Raw genomic sequence first — 17,237 nt, 5'->3', positions numbered from 1 at the left:
TGTGGCAAGCAGATTTTTTAAATAGAATTACAAAATCCTCCCAAACAAAGGTAAATCCATGTCCTAAATATTCTTTTCAACAAAGGTGAGAAGCACAACTTGTTTCAGAAAGATGCTGTCCAGGAAAAAAAGTAAAAGTATGAGTAAGTTTCAAATAGCTAGAAAAGTAAGTGTTGTATAGTAATTGTGATTGTTCAAGATGCAAGGTAGATACAGCTGTCCTAGAGAGGGGATCCACCATAAAGTGCTTTCTTCAGTAAAATTGATAGATGCTCTCTACTAAGTAAAAAGTGGGATATAGTATCGAGAATTTTCCCTTGATAAAGGACCTTTCCCTTGTACTTAAAGCACTGAAAATAAGCAACAGATTCATAGATTCCATTCAACTACAAGTTAAAAATGGGCTTTCACACTGTGTGGAAAAATGTGGACTTCACAAGCTGGTATTTCCAACTACACCCATGTGTTATTCAACAAATGGAGGAGTTGCAGGATCTCAAATGTCCCCTTCAACTCTTTCTGTGATTCTAAGTTCCTTACATGGTTGGGACAGTTGACCAACACAGCTAACCAGGGATGATCTCTGTTGTCCCTGGTCCATCTACCTTACTAATTTATCACCTCATATTTATTCCTTAAAAGAGTTTATTTCCTAGGCAATTTATCCACAGTCTATTTCCCCCTTTTAGCACAGGGCTGGTAAGAATACCCAGCATCAAAAAGGAAGACACAAATAACAAAGTGGTGTGGAGGGTCTGGAGAAGTGAACCCTTACACACTATTGATATGAATATGAATTAGCATAGTCATTATGAAAAAAAACAATGTAAAGATTCTTCAAGAAACTAAAAACAGAGCAATCACAGTACTGGATGTACATCCAAAGGAAATGAAATTTTAACAGAAACTTGTACTCCTATGTTCATTATAGTACTAATCACAATAAGTAAATGATGGAATCCACCCAACATCCTTCAGTAGATGAATAAACAAAGAAAATGGTGTATATGTCCCTGGGGAAAGACTGTTCAGCTATAAAAATGCAATCCTTCTATTTGCAGAAACATGAAAACTGGAGATCATGTGCTAAGTGAAATAAGCCATCACAGAAAGACAAATCCTATATGCTCTGGTTGACTTGTGAAAACTAAGAGGTTAATTCTGTAGAATGGGGTAGAAGAGTTATCCATGGAGAATGGAAAGAGGGGAAGCCAGAAAGAAGTTCACTAAGGGAACCAAACACAGAGATGAGGAATCAGCACAGTTGGGTAACTACAGGTAGAAAGAAGGAATGATGTGTTTCAAAATGAATACAAATGTGTGAAATTCCCAACTCCTCACAATGATTAATGTTTGAAGATCCATTTTGATTGTGCACTAACTATATACTGTACACATATATCAGATTTTCATAACACACCCATAAAGAGGTTCAAATACTGCCTCAATGCATTATGAAAATCAACTCATTTTTCTTCTACCTTATAATATTATGTCTAAATTTTTCAGACTTTCTAACTATTCTTTTTTACTTGTCTCCCTAATTTAATCTAAATTCTAACATCATTCACAAAAATATTCTTTTGTTTGAATTTGAAAAATCAATTCTAAAAGTCATTCTACTTTTTCTTTGCAATGACTGTGTTTTTGGTTGCACTTGATTCTCCTAATTTTTGCATTTATTTAGTCTTTGACCATTTCATGAGTGTATATAAATGTACCTTGATCATATCCAATCCTCACTTTCCCCTTTTAATTCTTCCCATAACCTCTGTTACATCTCCTTCCGCACTTCATGTCTTCCTTTTATTTTTTTTTAGTCCACTGAGTCCAACTAGTGCTGCCCATATATGCCTGGGAACAGAGTCATTCACTGGGGCATGAGGAGCCCACCAGCAGCCATGCTCCTAAAGAAAAGTGACTGTCCCTCCCCCAGCAGCCAGTAAATGCTAATAGCATCTCAGCTGGGGAGCCCCTCCCCCATCCATGCCAGAGTGTGGACTGGCTTGATCTTGTGCAAGTCTTGTGTAACCACAGCTGCTGTAAGTTCATGTGTGCAACGGCCATGTTGTGTCCAGAGGACAGCATTTCACAGCTCTCCTCCCCATCCTCCAGCTCTTACCTTCTTCCTACCCCTTCTTCCACACTGTTCCCTGAGCCTTGAAGGGAGGGATTGAAATAGATGTCCCATGTATGGCTGAGTACTCACAATTCCTTATTCTCAGGATTTTTGAACAGTAATGTCTCTGCATCAACTATTATTCTTTTTTAAATGTTCCTTTTTCCATAGTGTGCATCTGTCACACCCAGCTTTAACCCTTGAGTTTCAATTTCTTCATTATGATTTAATAATGCTAAGCACATTTAGTTTGTATTCTCACTGTAGGAATATTATCTAAATACCTTATATGCTCCAGGATTCTGGTCTTCCTGTTTGTTAAATCCTCTCTGACTAGATCTAGGTTGTATCACTGACTGATAATTTGATTAGTGATTAGTGAGGCATTATTTTTTGTGAAAAATCCCTCACCTCATACCCCAGGTGGCATCTGCTTGTATTAGCAGCTTCATGAACAAATATCACTGACCTCATACTAATTTGCAAATTAGCTTCTTTCCTGTAATTCTCAGATGATACCAGATATAAAATCAAAACCCCCAAACCCTGTGAGACTGATGCCCACAGTTTCAAATTCCCACCAAGAGCTCAGCAAGAAAGGGGGTGGGGTCTGTTTCTACCTTTCATTAGCCCACCATCCTTCAAGGATGGTATAATGCAGTACTATTCCTTCCAAAACCCCTTTCCCCCAAGGCCCAGACCCCCTCCTCTTCTACCCACAAATGTTAAACTCCAAGGTTTAATGTAGTTTCGGGCCCAGCACAGCCACACGGTTCACATGTTGTCTGGTCTGATTTTTAGTATAATGGTACCTGGGATGTCTTTGCTTTCCTTTCCCATTCAAGCATCTAGAATGATGCATATTAGATGTTACCCTACATATCTGAGTATCATCAAGTTTCAGGTCATCTACTTTCCCACAATTCTTTGACAATTCACTGGGTTTTTCAAGAACTTCACTGCCAGTTGTGATGGAAAAGCAGAGATTACTAAGACAAATGGGGTGAAAAATCACCAAGATTCTGGAAATATTACCCAACTGTCAATGCCACAAACCTCCAAAGAAACCTCCAGTTTCTTCTGGTACTTTTCCTAAGTAGAGATCAAGAGCCAAAGTGTTGGTGTCTCTTCTTTCCTAAGAGAGAAAGTCATAAAGCCCTCTTGCTTATCGAAATTTCCACTTTCTGCAGGTCAGCTCAACATCTAACTTGTAGCTCAGGTTTCGTCTGTGAGCAGGAGCAATGCAAAGCTGTTTTGGCTTGCAGTGGGTAATTATAACTCCGGGAGCCTTGTAACAGCTAATTTTCACACCAGGGCAAGCCAGTCCCTAAGCACAAAGAATAAGTTTGGAATATAATTCAGGCTACTCCAGACAAGAACTGTGTAGAGTGCAGGAATGTCACGAGGGAACAAAAATTCACTAACAGGATTTTATGCAATATTTGTGGCCAAATGATATTAAAAGATTATCTGAAATGATAATCTGTTATCCTGTATTTGTTCTTGCATTTTAATAATTTTATCAAATGGTATATCTCTTAGTGTCAAGCATAACATTAGTTGGTTGGGTTACCTCTCTCCACTCAGAATTAACACAGATATTTCCAAATATTGACATATATCAGCCTTCTGAGAACACTGAAAAGCTATCCACAAACATTATTTACAAAGGCAAAGGGCAAAATTGACTGTGGCTCTTTGGTTTATTTTTCAATGATCACTTCTGTTAAAATTGAGCATAATGTTAAAATTGGTTGCTGCCATTCTGGATGGATTCAGTTGTGCACTGCCCTGAGTAGCTGTCTTCAAGGCTGAAAGTGTGTATTCATCGGCCAGTGTGGAGAATCCTGATATTGGTGATCTCATTATGATGTGCTTACTTTTCTTAAGACACAGTCAAGGAATGTCTGCAGATGTATCTTTTCTACACTAGAAGTAAAGGTGCTTTTCTAAAAAAAAAAAAACAGTCCATAGGAAATGCTTCTGGGGTGCTTTATCTAGCCTGAACTTAGTTTATGTGGGTAAATCAAAAGTGATGATTCATTTTTAGTTGTTAATACAATAGAAACTAATTTTCCCAAGTGGGACTAGATTGAGACTGTAGATTCAGTATAAATTGTTCATGTGTACAAATAGCAACTGTTTTCTAGAAGAAATATTAAAGATAACAGTAACGGCTAATCTAGGTTGTCAACTTGACACAGCTGGAAGAGGTAACTTCCATTGGAAACATTTCTCCATCAGACTGGCTTGTAGGCATGTCTGTGGAGCATTGTCTTGACTGAGAACTGATGCAGAAGGGCCCACCATTGTGGGCAGTGTCACCCTCAGGCAGGTGGTCCTGGGTTACATAAGGAAGCTGGTTGAGAATGACCCAGGGAGAGCCAGCCAGGTAGCAGCGTTCCTCCATAGTTTCTGTTTCAGTTCCTGCTTGAGCTACTGCCCTGACTTCCCTTAGTGATGGCTTGTGACCTGAAAGTGTAAAACGATGGTGATGGTATCTATCATACCAAGAGAGAACAATGTTTAATGAATTTGCAAAACTTGTGAGGTCTGTATTTTTTGCTTTATATAAAATGTGCACAAGTTTAAATATAATTCTTATATGGTGATAAAAATCCCATCTTTGGATGAACTATCACTTGCATTATGGGTGTCAGGAAATCACTTACTGCCAATAATATTAACCTGTATAATGCCTTAAATGTTAGTTTATGGAATTCTTGTTTTGAAATAAAACTCATAATTTAAATTTTGACATTTAAACCAAGTAGTTCACCATTTTCAATACTACTTACTAAATATGCTCATCCAATATAGAAAGTTAGATTAATGTTAAATATGAAAACTCATAGTTCACCTTCTTAACCTTACTCATATTATAGAATCCATAGCTCAGGGTTGTGGAGATTTGGTTGTTGTTGTTATAATCATAACATCTAAGTAAATAAGAAAACAATAGATGTCTTCCTAACTATTATTAGCTGCTAAAAGTCACATTTAAGATTAATAATCATATGTAGATATCTAGTTTCAAGTACAAAAACACAAGCCTTCATTATAAATTTCTTAATTTATAATGCAAAACAATGTATATATCGGTGATCAAATTGGCATCTTTTATGCATGTAATTCCTTTCTAGTGATCCAACGGCTACAGCAACAATATGTTAACTCTACTTTGAGGCATCCTAGGAGTTCTCAGAAGCCAGCTGTGAACATCATCTGCCCTCTGTCCCTTAAGTGCATCATCCACAATGCTTTTACTTATCAGCTATCAGAGTCAGATTTGTCATATAAGGGTCAAACTTTTGGTCTGGTCCTACTTGGGCTTGTGTAACTTTAAATAAGCTACAGCAAGATGACATACATTTTAAAAAATATCATTTCAGTACTACTTTAAAAATCCAAGTGTGGAGAATGCTATTTTCTAAGCTAATCATTTTATAACATTGTTAACATATCTTTGGAGACTGAATGTTATATTAATTACTTTTTCATTGCTTTGGCCAAATAACCTGAACGGAAACAGTTTAAGGAAGGAAAGGTTTGTTCTGGCTCACAACTGTCAGGGAAGGCATGTCAGCAGGAGCCTGAGGCAGCTGCACACACTGCACTCACAATCAGGAAGCAGAGAGCAATGGATGCTCAGCTCATTTCCACCATTTTATCCAGCCCAGCAGCCCAAAGCACGAAATGATGTCACTCACAATGAGCAGGTCTTCTCACCCAATTAACATAAACTAGATAATCCTTCATGGGCATCCAAAGATGTTTGCCTCCTAAGTGAGTCCAGACCCCATCAAGTTGGCAGTATTAACCATCACAACTATACTTCTTTCTCTTAAGAATGTTGTGGGCCAGCAAGATGACTCAGCCGGTCAAGGTGTTTGTACGAAGCCTGAGTGATGACTTGAGTTCCATCCCAGGGACCCACATGGTGGAAGGAGAAAACTGACTCTGGTGAATTGTCCTCTAACCTTCACACATGTGCCATGTGCACACACATATACACAAGAAATTAATTTAAAAATTTTTAAAGAATGTTGTACCTTGCATACAGTAAATGCCTTCAAATAATAACTAACTAGACAGAGTGAAGTCATTTTTTTCCCTTTATTAGTTCAATTCTATATTGTTTATTTTGAAGATAATATTTCAGTTCTTCAATCATAGATAAAAATTATTGCACTGGAAAGTTTTCTCTCTACAGAGAACAACAACCACATTTACCAATTAAGAAATCATTTTGGGAATTATTGAAAGATAAGTCATTCTGTAGACCTATGATTCAATGGCCGGGCAATACATCCGGAAATAATCCATTTCAACCTCAGAGCATTTAGTTGGGAACACTTGTTTGATAAATACTTAGATATGTTCTCTTGCCAGAAGGTAAAATCTCAGCCATTTATCTCAGACTGATTGTGAAAACAGTATATTCTTTCTGTCAACTCAACACACATTAGTGCTTGGCTCTCCTGAGCAGTGATGGGCAATACCAACACAGAAGACTTTGTTTTAGAAAATATCAGTATTATCCTGCAGCACCATGCCTTGGTTGAGCTTCTACTCTTTCAAAATACTCTATTTCTACTTCCAAATGGCAAGCTATCTTGAAGGAACAAATAACAGAGTTGCAACAACAGGCTTTGACTTTCCAACACACCTTCTGCAGCATATTCTTTCCATTCTCGTCCAGTCTGAAACCAAGAACTCTTACTGCCTTATTTGGATCAAATCAGTTGCCAGTGGGATCTGATGCCTTTCCTCTTCTATCAATTTTACAGTCAAATAAATGCAGCTTAGGAGCCAGGCAGATGGCTCAGCAGGTAAAGTGCCTGCCACTCAAGCCTGATGACCTGAGTTCAACCCTCAGAACCCACATAAAGGTAGAAGGAGAGAATCAGCTCCACAAAGCTGTTCTCTGATTTCCATTGATGCATCTACCCTCCCCTAATACACACACAATAATAATAAATTCTTAATAAATCCTGAAGCAGCTTAGTCTTACATGTGTAAGATGCTTTGGCCATAACTTTTAGATAGGAATAGCTGGAGAAAATGTCTCCACTTAAAATTCAAACAACTAAATTAGACTGAGTAGTTCTTTTACTTTCAAGTTCCTTAGTCTTGGAGTTATTCTGAGACCATTATCTAGTGTAGGCTTATTGTGAAATCGTCAGTCTTGGGCTGACATCTAGACTCCTATTCTAAGAGGGTATTCAGCTGCTGTAGCAGTTTCTACGAGCTGGTTGTCAGTACCTCTACCACTTTCCCATTGCCTGCTCCCCAGCAGTGGCCACTTTCCCTGGCCTACTCGCTCTGCTCCATGATATCCTACCTGGGGGGTCTACAAGGGGCGGGGACTCAAGGACAAAAGTGGAGATTTGAGGGCAGCGGTTTGTCCTGAATGCAGGGCTCTGCAGCACTGTAGACATGAAACTACCCTCCTCAAGGTCAGCTCAGTTCCCTGGTGTCTTGTATTTTTATTTGTTAACTCTGGAAGCCCTGCTGTAAGGCAGTGTGAGGATCCCTTTATGTGACTAGTGGCCATATGCATTCTCTGGCTAACTTCCAAAAATAAAGACCCGTTTGAATTATAGTATCCAACTAGACTTAATTGAAATCCTACTGCTTACAGCTCCACAGAAACCTAGACAGACTGCATTCCAGTGGAGAGCTGGAGCAAAGTTCATGAGAAAGAAAAAAGTCTATTCCCAATACATTCCACCCAACTTCAGATCTCTACTATACATCACTGTGGCCCCAGGCGGTGAGTGGAGGGAAGAGAGGGTAAATATACCAGGCTAGTGCTACAGATTTTCCTTAACTTAGAGACTCTTTCCCAGAAGGTCAACTCTGAGGTTTTCCTCAGGGATTCTCAGCATCTTCTAAGACTGCAGAAACACACTGAAGGATTTAGAGCCCACTGTCAATCCTTGGGCACTTCTTTGTTCTGTGATTGACAGTGGGGGGGGGGGGGGGCAATCAGATGCCCTGAGTTACGATTCCCTGCATATAGCCTGGGAAAAAAGATGAAGCATTCTAAGACAAAAGTAGTTTTTCTTTTTTTTATATTACCATATGACTCTGAGAATCTGTTAGATTTATTACAAATGAGATAGAGGGTAACAACTTTAGCATGAATTCTAAAGAAGCCAGATGTATCTGCTGAGCCCAGTGTAGCTTTAAGATTTCATATTCCTCAACTTGCATCTCTAACACCCATGTTCATATACCTCCCAATTCTGTTTGAAGATTCTCAAATGCTTCTAGCCTTAAGAAGTTTGCAAATAGATAGGATTAAAGTTAAGGACACCCTTTCTGAAACAGTTTTAAATCAAAGGAAAAAAAAGCTGAAAACAAAGGAACCAAAGCATCCCATGACCCAAATCATACCAAAAATGCATCATGAGGGGTGGAATAGAAGACAGCTCAGCTTGCCTTTGATTTGTTTTCATTTCGTTTTGGCTATTTTTTTAATATTTTATTATTTTTTATTTTATGTGTATGAGTGTATTGCCTACATGTGTAAGCACCCTCATGTTGTGCAACCCCTATGGAGGTCAGAAGAGGGTCCGAAGAGGGAACTGGAGTTACGGGTGGTTGTTAGCTGCCATGTGGGTGCTGGGGACTAAACCTGGGTCCTCTGCAAGAGCAGTCAGTGCTCTCAACTCCTGAGCCATCTCTCCAGCCCCTCACTTGGTTTTGTTTTTTTGAATATCTTTAGATGAGGCAGATATTCTTCAGAAAGCATCAGATCTACCTCTCTGCGTTGATTTACAATGACCCAATCCCAGAATTCACAGTTCCAGTCTGTCTGAGAAGGAAGTTTGTTCTTTGACCATATAATCCATTCAAGAAGCATTCTAACTGCTGATCTGCTGGTTCTAACTGCAACTTTAACGTTTCCTATCAGTGGGCTGGAGAGACAGTTGAGCAGTTAAGAAGGCACCCTGCTCTTCCAGAGGACTGAGTTCAGTTTCCAGCACCTCATCAGGGAACTCACAGCCATGTCACTCCAGCTGCAGGGGATCTGATGCCCTCTTCTGGCCTCTGTGGCCACCTGGACACACATGGCACACACACACAAACACACATACACAGGGCTGGGAAGATGACTCAGTCAGTAAAGTACTTGCTGTACAGGCATGAGGACCTGTGTTCTCTTCCCAGCACCCATGTGAGAAGAACCAAGCACAGTGGTATACATTTACAATCCCATTCTCAGGGGGCAAAGACAGGTAGATCCCTTGGGTTCACTGGCCAGGCCTGCCTACCAAATCAGTGAGCCCCAAATCCCACTGAGAGACCCTGTCTCAAAAAATAAGGTAGACATCTCCTGAAGAAGACCTGAAGCCTCCACATGCACACATGTGTATTAGTATATATACATATACATGCACCTACATGCACACACAAATTTAAGTATCTCATATCAATAAAGAATCTTCTCTAGACGCCAAATTATAGCACCATAGAAATAATGAGAACTATAAACTTGCCTGTCTGTTTCATTTCCTTCTACTTCTTTTTAGACACAGCTTCTTGATCGCCCATGCACTTCTGTGTATCATTTTTAGTGTTTCTACAATGGCCTCCTCTAATTCTACCCTCATCGCAGCCTCCTGGCCAAGATTACTCATGTTCAAGTCACTGTTTCCCTGTGAAATGCTGTCTGCTACCCCATAGCAGCCTTACACGCTTTCTCCACTTCAGTTCACACATACCTCCATGTCAGCTTTGTTCACTGGTTTACATTTAAATTGCTCAGGAGAGACCTTATCTTCTGTTTAATTCCCTAATACCTGGCACCATACCTAGTAGCTCACAGTATGTTCTCTATCTCTGTTCAATGAATTACTCAAAAAAGGGGGGAGGGGTGATTTAACTGAATCACAGAGTCTCTGAGACTAAAGTCACATCCAGCATTGAGGCGAACAAATGAGTTTAGCTTTAATATCAGTCTTCACCATTGGCCACTTAGGCATTTTCATAACTTTCTGAGACAAATTGTAAGAAATCATGTGGAACAGGTCTGTCAATTCTTTGCTGCTACTAAAAATGGCCACTGCTTCTGGGAATAGCTAGTGGCATTATCTCCAAGTTTAAGTGACAACATATTTTCTTGGTGTTGAAATATCTATTATCCAAGGCTTGTGTGGCTGTCTCAACATTTACACTCAATTGCTGGTGTGTGCACACTTATCTCCTATTGCACTCTGTGCTGTGGAAGAAAAAGAGCATCACTTTTTTAAAACCTTCCTCCTTTCTGGAAGTGAAAAGTTTGCTCTGTCCCAGAAGTAAGAGGGTATGAAATCAAAATGAGACTTCTTGGATTTCCATTCTGTGAGTTAGACAGCATTTCCACATTACTTTAAAGAACTACCTCAAACTTTCTAAAAAAAGTTCATATTTTTTTCCAAAATAGTAACTGGTTCTAAATTTGCCACCCCACTATGGGAGGGTAGAGGTGTATTAGCTGCCTGTCTCTCGTGCCTGAAATCATAGTCTGTAGACCACCAACAGTGGCATATCCAGGTAACTAACAAGAAATGGGAATTTAGGACCTGATCTCTGAGCTACTCCACTAGATCTATGCTTTAATGAGATCCCCAAGTGACTTGAATACATATTATATTTTGAAAAATGTTATTCAGTGTCTCTATTGTGAAGCTCAGTTTCCTCCTCAAACTTTGAACATCCATTATATTCAAATGTGTTTGCCATATTGTTTCCATGCAGACCATGAGTCAGAACTGATTTTTTAGTAGTAGTCTTCTTTAAGGTGCTTTTAGTGCCAGTTAACACAGACAAGCACACAGGCATGCACATACCTGCACACTCCCCAAGTGCTCAAAGGGATTTATTATTTTCTACAGGAAGGTGTTGTCAGATGAGAGGTTCAGATTTAATCCATGAAGAAATTCTAGAAGCTTGTCAAAGACCCAGTGCTCCTTCTCTTTTTCCCGTGAGACACCCGGAACATGGTGTGTCCTTTAATTTCTTTTGTTATCCCAGCTGCCTGCCATAGTTCTTGGTACCACACACAGCAACAGAAAATAACTGCTCTGTTGTGACTCTCATCAGGTCAAAGAAAACATTCTACAAAGTCCCCGCTGAAGAATTCCTCGGGTATCTATCACACTGACCAAGACTGTATCACATGACCTCATCGGAACCAATCATTAACAAAAGTTAACCAATCAGCAGCCTTACAGCAATCAGGCCTGTTCCCCAATGGTAGGTAATGAGAAGTGTGAAAAGAATAGAGTTTAACCACCAAGGAAGTGTGTGGGCAAGAGATGCGGAAGAAATGAGGTTTGCCGGCCCCAAGATTTTAAGAACAAAATCCGCCTGTAACTCCAGGTCCCTAGAAGATCCTGTCCAACGCCTCTGGCTTCAGCATGCGCTTGTGCTCACATGCATCAAACATAGGTCAACTAAACAAAAGGACATTTAAATCTTGTTTTAACAAAAAGAACTCTGCTTATACTAGGCAATGACAGGAATCCACACTGAATCTTGGTCCTCAATAACTGCCAGGCTCAGCAAGCTGCCGCTCTGCTCTGCTTCTGGTGGAAACCTGACCTCCACCTTGCCAGCCGGGAAGACCGCTCAGAAGTGAGGCTTCTGCAGGAACTGCCAGTGCATCTCTAGGGCTGGCCCAGCAAACTCTAGGAAGTTCTCAAAGCACACTTCAGCCATTCAGTCTAATTGTACTAGGAGCCGGATTCCTTCTGCCAGAGTAAGTCTGCAATTAATTACAGTCAGAAACTTTGTTTGGTGTTTCAAATCAGCAGAGTAGATGATAAAGGGATAAATGAGAAGAAGGAATATCAGTTCTCATCACTACCTTGATGATTAGCTAAGATTGGATGATAGATATAGATAGGTAGGTAGGTACATAGACAGACATGATAGAAACACATATATAGATGTAGATAATTATGTGCGTGTCTCAGATCTAAGCATATAGACTATCTATTTTACAGATAGGTATATACATACATACATACATGTACACATATATCAGGATAGTCAGGAACAGTGATCCTCATGTTTTAGGGTGGTAACTGCCATCTGCTTCAGGGGTCTGGGGTGAGAAGAAAAAGGCCACATTCTTTCTTAACACCTTAGCCAATTCCAGTAAAAATGGTCTTTTCAGTTACTCTTAAGGAAGAGTGCTGATCTGGTAAGAGAAAGCTCTTTTTCTTTACCACCTGATGCAACACTGCCCTAACACCTCTAGAAATAAGAACAAGAATAATTTCCATGTTGTAATGCACTATTATTTTTATTTTATGTGTATGAGTGTATTGCCTGCATGTACATAAGTGCACCCGTGTCATGCAATGCCACGGAGGTCAGAAGAAGGCATCGGACTCCCCTGGAACTGGAGTTAAGAACAGTTCGTAGCCACCATGTGGGTGCTGGGAATCAAACCTGGGTCCTCTGCAAGAGCAGTCAGCACTCCCAATTGCTGAGCCATCTCTCTAGCCCCCATAATGCACTATTATAACTGGAGGAGATGGACTGATCCAAACCAAGCATACAAATAATAAATGCAAGAAGAGATGTGTGTATACGTGTGTGTGTGTGTGTGTGTGTGTGTGTGTGTGTGTGTGTACCAGCATGCAGTCTCCTGGAAAGACCACTATCTTTTTGTTTCACCTCTGCCACTTCAGATCCACCAAACATTGTTCATGTCACAGATTCTATATCTCAGTTTTCCCATCTATAAGATGGACAGAATTGTGTCTACTTTGCCTCATTAACCTATTCAAAAAGGGATTCAAATAAGAAAAAATACATGAAAACAACCTTGTAAATCAAATAACAATATCTTCTTTTTTCAATGTTGAATGTATTAAATTATTTCTCCCATAACAATATACTTTTTAATTTTATATTTTTTACTGTGTACAATGCCTGTGTGACCTTGGTAGTAATTTCACAAGGCATATCCACACCCTTACATGGCCTTCTTCCCACACAGACTCAAGCGGGGCATTGCTGTAACTCACTCACAGGCAATACGAGAGCAAAGTTGGTGGTGCTAAATTGAGCATTTACTCTGGAGCCTTTGACTTGCCCTTTAAAAACCCCTGAATTTTTAAGAGTAATACACTTTTGACAAGTGTAACCATGGAACACTGAAAACAGGAGCTGCTTCCATTTCTGCCTCACTAATCTTTCCTCATAAAAAAAGAAAAGAAAAAAGATCTGCCAGACATATTATTTTAAAAATTTAAAGAAGACTTTCAAATGAGAAATGAATAAAATTATTTCCACAAGGCATGAAGACAGAGACATCAGAAACAATGGGAGAGTAGGCAGGTATTTCACTGAAATAAAAGCTTATTCACATGGCAGGAAAGGTGGGTCGGTAGTTAAGTTCAGTTTCCAGCAACCACACTGGGCAGCTCACAACCGCCTGTAACTCCAGCTCCAGGAGGATCCAATGCAATACCTCTGGCCTCTCTGTGCACTTGTACCCACATGTGTGCGTGCACACACACACACACACACACACACACACACACTTTTAAAAATGAAATAAATCTTTTTCAAAATAAAAACCATCCTTAAACGTTTACTCACAATGAGGATACATCACCCACTCCCCCAATCCATTGTCACTTCTATTTCTTTGGCAACATTTAACTGTCTTTCCGTGCTAATACACTTAATAAGACTGCCTTCTGCTTGTCTTTTAATTTGCAGTTTACACTACTGGTTCCAAATGCGACAGGAATAATAGGGTAGCATGTTTACCAGGATCTTCCCACCAATCCCCAACTAGCTCACCTGAGCTTGTTGATGAATGCAGCTGTACTCTTGAAAGGTTTTGCTGGATGTTCACGTAAGAGGAAACTGAATATGAAAGATTTTTGCCTTTGTATTTTAATGTAAACACAACTGCCAGATGCCTTCACCCCATTCTTCCCAGCACTGGTCTTAATCTAGAGATTAGAAACAAATATGTTTCTGAGGCCCATAGTATTTTTTTTTCTGTAACTTGATTTTTTTTTAATAAATTTTTTATTAATTTTTTTGTGTATTTTATACAGAATAGCTCAAAAACTCTCAGTCATCTTTAAACCCCCATGCCCACTGGCACCCTCCCACAGTCCCCACTCCCACCCCACTAGAGACCATATACTCAGTCATCCCTGTCAGGCCCACTGGGTTGTCAGTGTCTCCAGCCGTTCCCCAGTGCAAGACCATCCACAAAGTCTAGTCAGCCTCTCTAACGTCCCTTGTTTTAGGAAGATGAGTTCTTCTTCACCCAGCAGCAATAAGTTGCCAACATTGCTTCAGATAAGACTGAGGTCTATTGTTCATTTTCCCATCTCTATGCTGGGTTATTGTCTGCCTGAGTTTGTAACTTGCTTTAAGTATTTTTTAAAAACTATCTTTTCTTATGCAAAGAAACTTCATACACTAGAAAAAGAAATTTGAATGAGGAATATAAAAATTGTTTTTTGAAAAAGGGTCTCCCTGTAGCTCCAGCTGGCCTGTAACTTGCTATGTAGACCAGGCTGGCCTTGATCTCACAGAGATTGGCCTGCCTCTGCCTCCCAAGTGCTGGGATTAAATGGCACATGCCATAGCACCCTGCCTATAAATTTCTTACTTTAATATTTTTTAAAGATTTTTTTTAATTGTGTATATGTGCTTGTGTGTACATGTACATGTGGGTACGTGCATATGAACGCAGATGTTCATGGAGGCCAGGGGGCATCAGATCCCCTGGCGTTGGAGTTATAGGCAGCTGTGCGCCACCCAAAGTGGGTGCTGGGAACAAAATCCAAGCCCTCTCCAAGAGCAGTATGCTCTCTTAACCCCTGAGCCAGCTCTCCAGGGCCAAAAATTATAAAGTTTTATTTTAATCTTTCCTCCTTTCCCCTCCTGTCTCCTCAGCATTCACCATACCCCTTTAATTCTTTCAAATATTTTCTATAACTATGTTAACATTTACATGATCTATAGAAGATTTACCTTTTATGCTTTTCTTTTGAAATATAGCATTTGCAGAAAGAGTATAAAAAATATTTGGGGGACTGGAGAGGTGGCTCAGTCAGTAAAGAATTTGCTTCACAAGGATGAGGACCTGAGTTGAATCCTCAGTGCCTACATAATAAGGATGGGTCAGGGCTGGGGAGATGGTTCAGTGGGTAAAAGTGTTGGCCTTTAATCTTGATGGCCTAAGTTCATTTCCCCTGGACCCACATGGTAAAAAGAGAGAATTGAGGCCTCTGACCTCCAAATGTGCATCATGGCAGAGAGAGAGAGAGGGAGAGAAGGGGGAGTATTTTAAAATTTTAGATGGATGTAACAGAAGCAGCCTATTCCACCTCTGGGGAAGAAGAGATAAGAGGTCTCTAGGGCTTACTGGTCAGCCAATCCAACTGAATTGGTAAGCTAGCTCCAAGTTCAGTGAAGACACCATCTCAAAGTTGGAGAGCAATTGAAGAAGACACCTGACGTCAACTACTAGCCTCTACACACATGTGTGCACAGACACAAATAAAATAATGAAAATATTTTGGACACTTTAAAGAATACTTGAACTTAGAAACTCATTCATCCAGTTAATAAACAGAGCATTACCACACCTCAGGAACTCTCCTAGCTCCTTCCCAAATTGTATTCCCCTCCCGGTCCTTCAAAGATATCCTGAATTTTATCTAAACTGTCCATTTGGCAGCCCTGTATTTGCCTGTGTTTATTCTGACTTTTCTCCTTCTGCTCAGTCTGTAGAACTGTACCCACCCTCGCATGGAATGGCAGGTTGGCCATGTCACTTTTGGGGCAACATGATTGGAGGTAACTCAGTAGAAGTTTGAGTCTGTGCAAGCTCTGCCTTCATTCTTCTGCCTGCCTCTGGCCAGTTTTGATGATGGCTGATCCATCAGTCACAATCCTAAAGTGAGAATCAAAACTACCACTTCAAACCACTGAAGCTTCGAGATTGTTCTCACGGGATAACAGGCCTCCAGGCCAACACAAGCCCTGCGCTTCTGAGTCCAAATGCCCTTTGACTTACAATAGTCTTATGCTCCAGTGAGCCTGTGTAAGTTGAATATCATTAAGCCGAAAGTGCTTTGGATTCATCTACTGAACAGCATGGTTACATAGAAAACTGTGATATCTTAGAGCTTCTTTGAATGAAGAATTCCAACTTCAACACAGCTCAATTTGGTTGTTACCTTTAAATGTAAGCACCATGACACTCTCCTGTGACATTATAACATTATATTCTATATGGGTGATACGTGGCACATATTTCATTTTCACAGCTACATAGTACTCCATAGCATGAAGGTGGCATGATTCTTCCACTGTAATGTGGATTGATTTGTGAGATCTCTACTGGGGGCGACCTCCACAGGGATGCATCCTTGTTATGAAAGAGTTTCTCTGATTGTTGACTTCATTATAGTTCAAGAAGTACAACAGCCTGCTTCCCCTCTGGTCACGCTAACCTATCTATATAGGAAATGATTTAAGTCAGGATGCAGGGTGCTTGATCTAAATGCTGCTCCCAGTGAAAATTCCGCAATCCAGGAGCAATTCCATACCAAATAAACAGTCGCTGACCAACTGACAGCATCATGGTTATGAGGAGGCGTTTCTACTCTCATAAATGCCATTGAAGTTTCTCTTACCAATTATTTTTGTTTTCCCAAGGGATAATTAATTCTTCAACAAATATGTTTTCTGAACCCTCTGTTAATGATTTAGAGCTTTTTTTTTTTTTGAGACAGGTTCTTGGCTGGCCTAGAGCTTGCTATGTAGACCAGGCTGGCCTTGAACTCACAAAGATCTGCCTGCCTCTGCCTCTCAAGTGCTGGAATTAAAGTGTGTGCCACCACCCCTGGTCTGACTATTTTCCTTTTTGTAGTCAAATAAATTACATTAAATCTGACTTAATGTAGCTATGTACTTAGTAACTACAGTAAATATAGAATGTACTAAGCACTGTGACAGAGGCTCAAGGCACACAAGCTGGAGTCCTGGCCTTCCTAAAGGAACTGGGATCCTGACGCAGAGGGACCAAAGCCTTTCTGTCTATTCAAAGTCGCATAAACTATTGCAGTTCCACCTC

General features: G+C 40.1%; 1 pseudogene; it reads right to left on the bottom strand.

Annotated features, from left to right (window-relative positions):
* Positions 1–6,355: 6,355 nt before the first annotated feature.
* LOC115070849 overlaps positions 6,356–17,237 on the bottom strand; it is a 36,453-nt pseudogene continuing 25,571 nt past the window's right edge.

The sequence above is a fragment of the Nannospalax galili genome, unplaced genomic scaffold (assembly GCF_000622305.1).
Source record: "Nannospalax galili isolate Female #2095 unplaced genomic scaffold, S.galili_v1.0 scaffold136, whole genome shotgun sequence".
Taxonomy (NCBI): domain Eukaryota; kingdom Metazoa; phylum Chordata; class Mammalia; order Rodentia; family Spalacidae; genus Nannospalax; species Nannospalax galili.
Note: the sequence above shows the minus strand (reverse complement) of the source record. Positions and strands in the feature narration are given on the sequence as shown.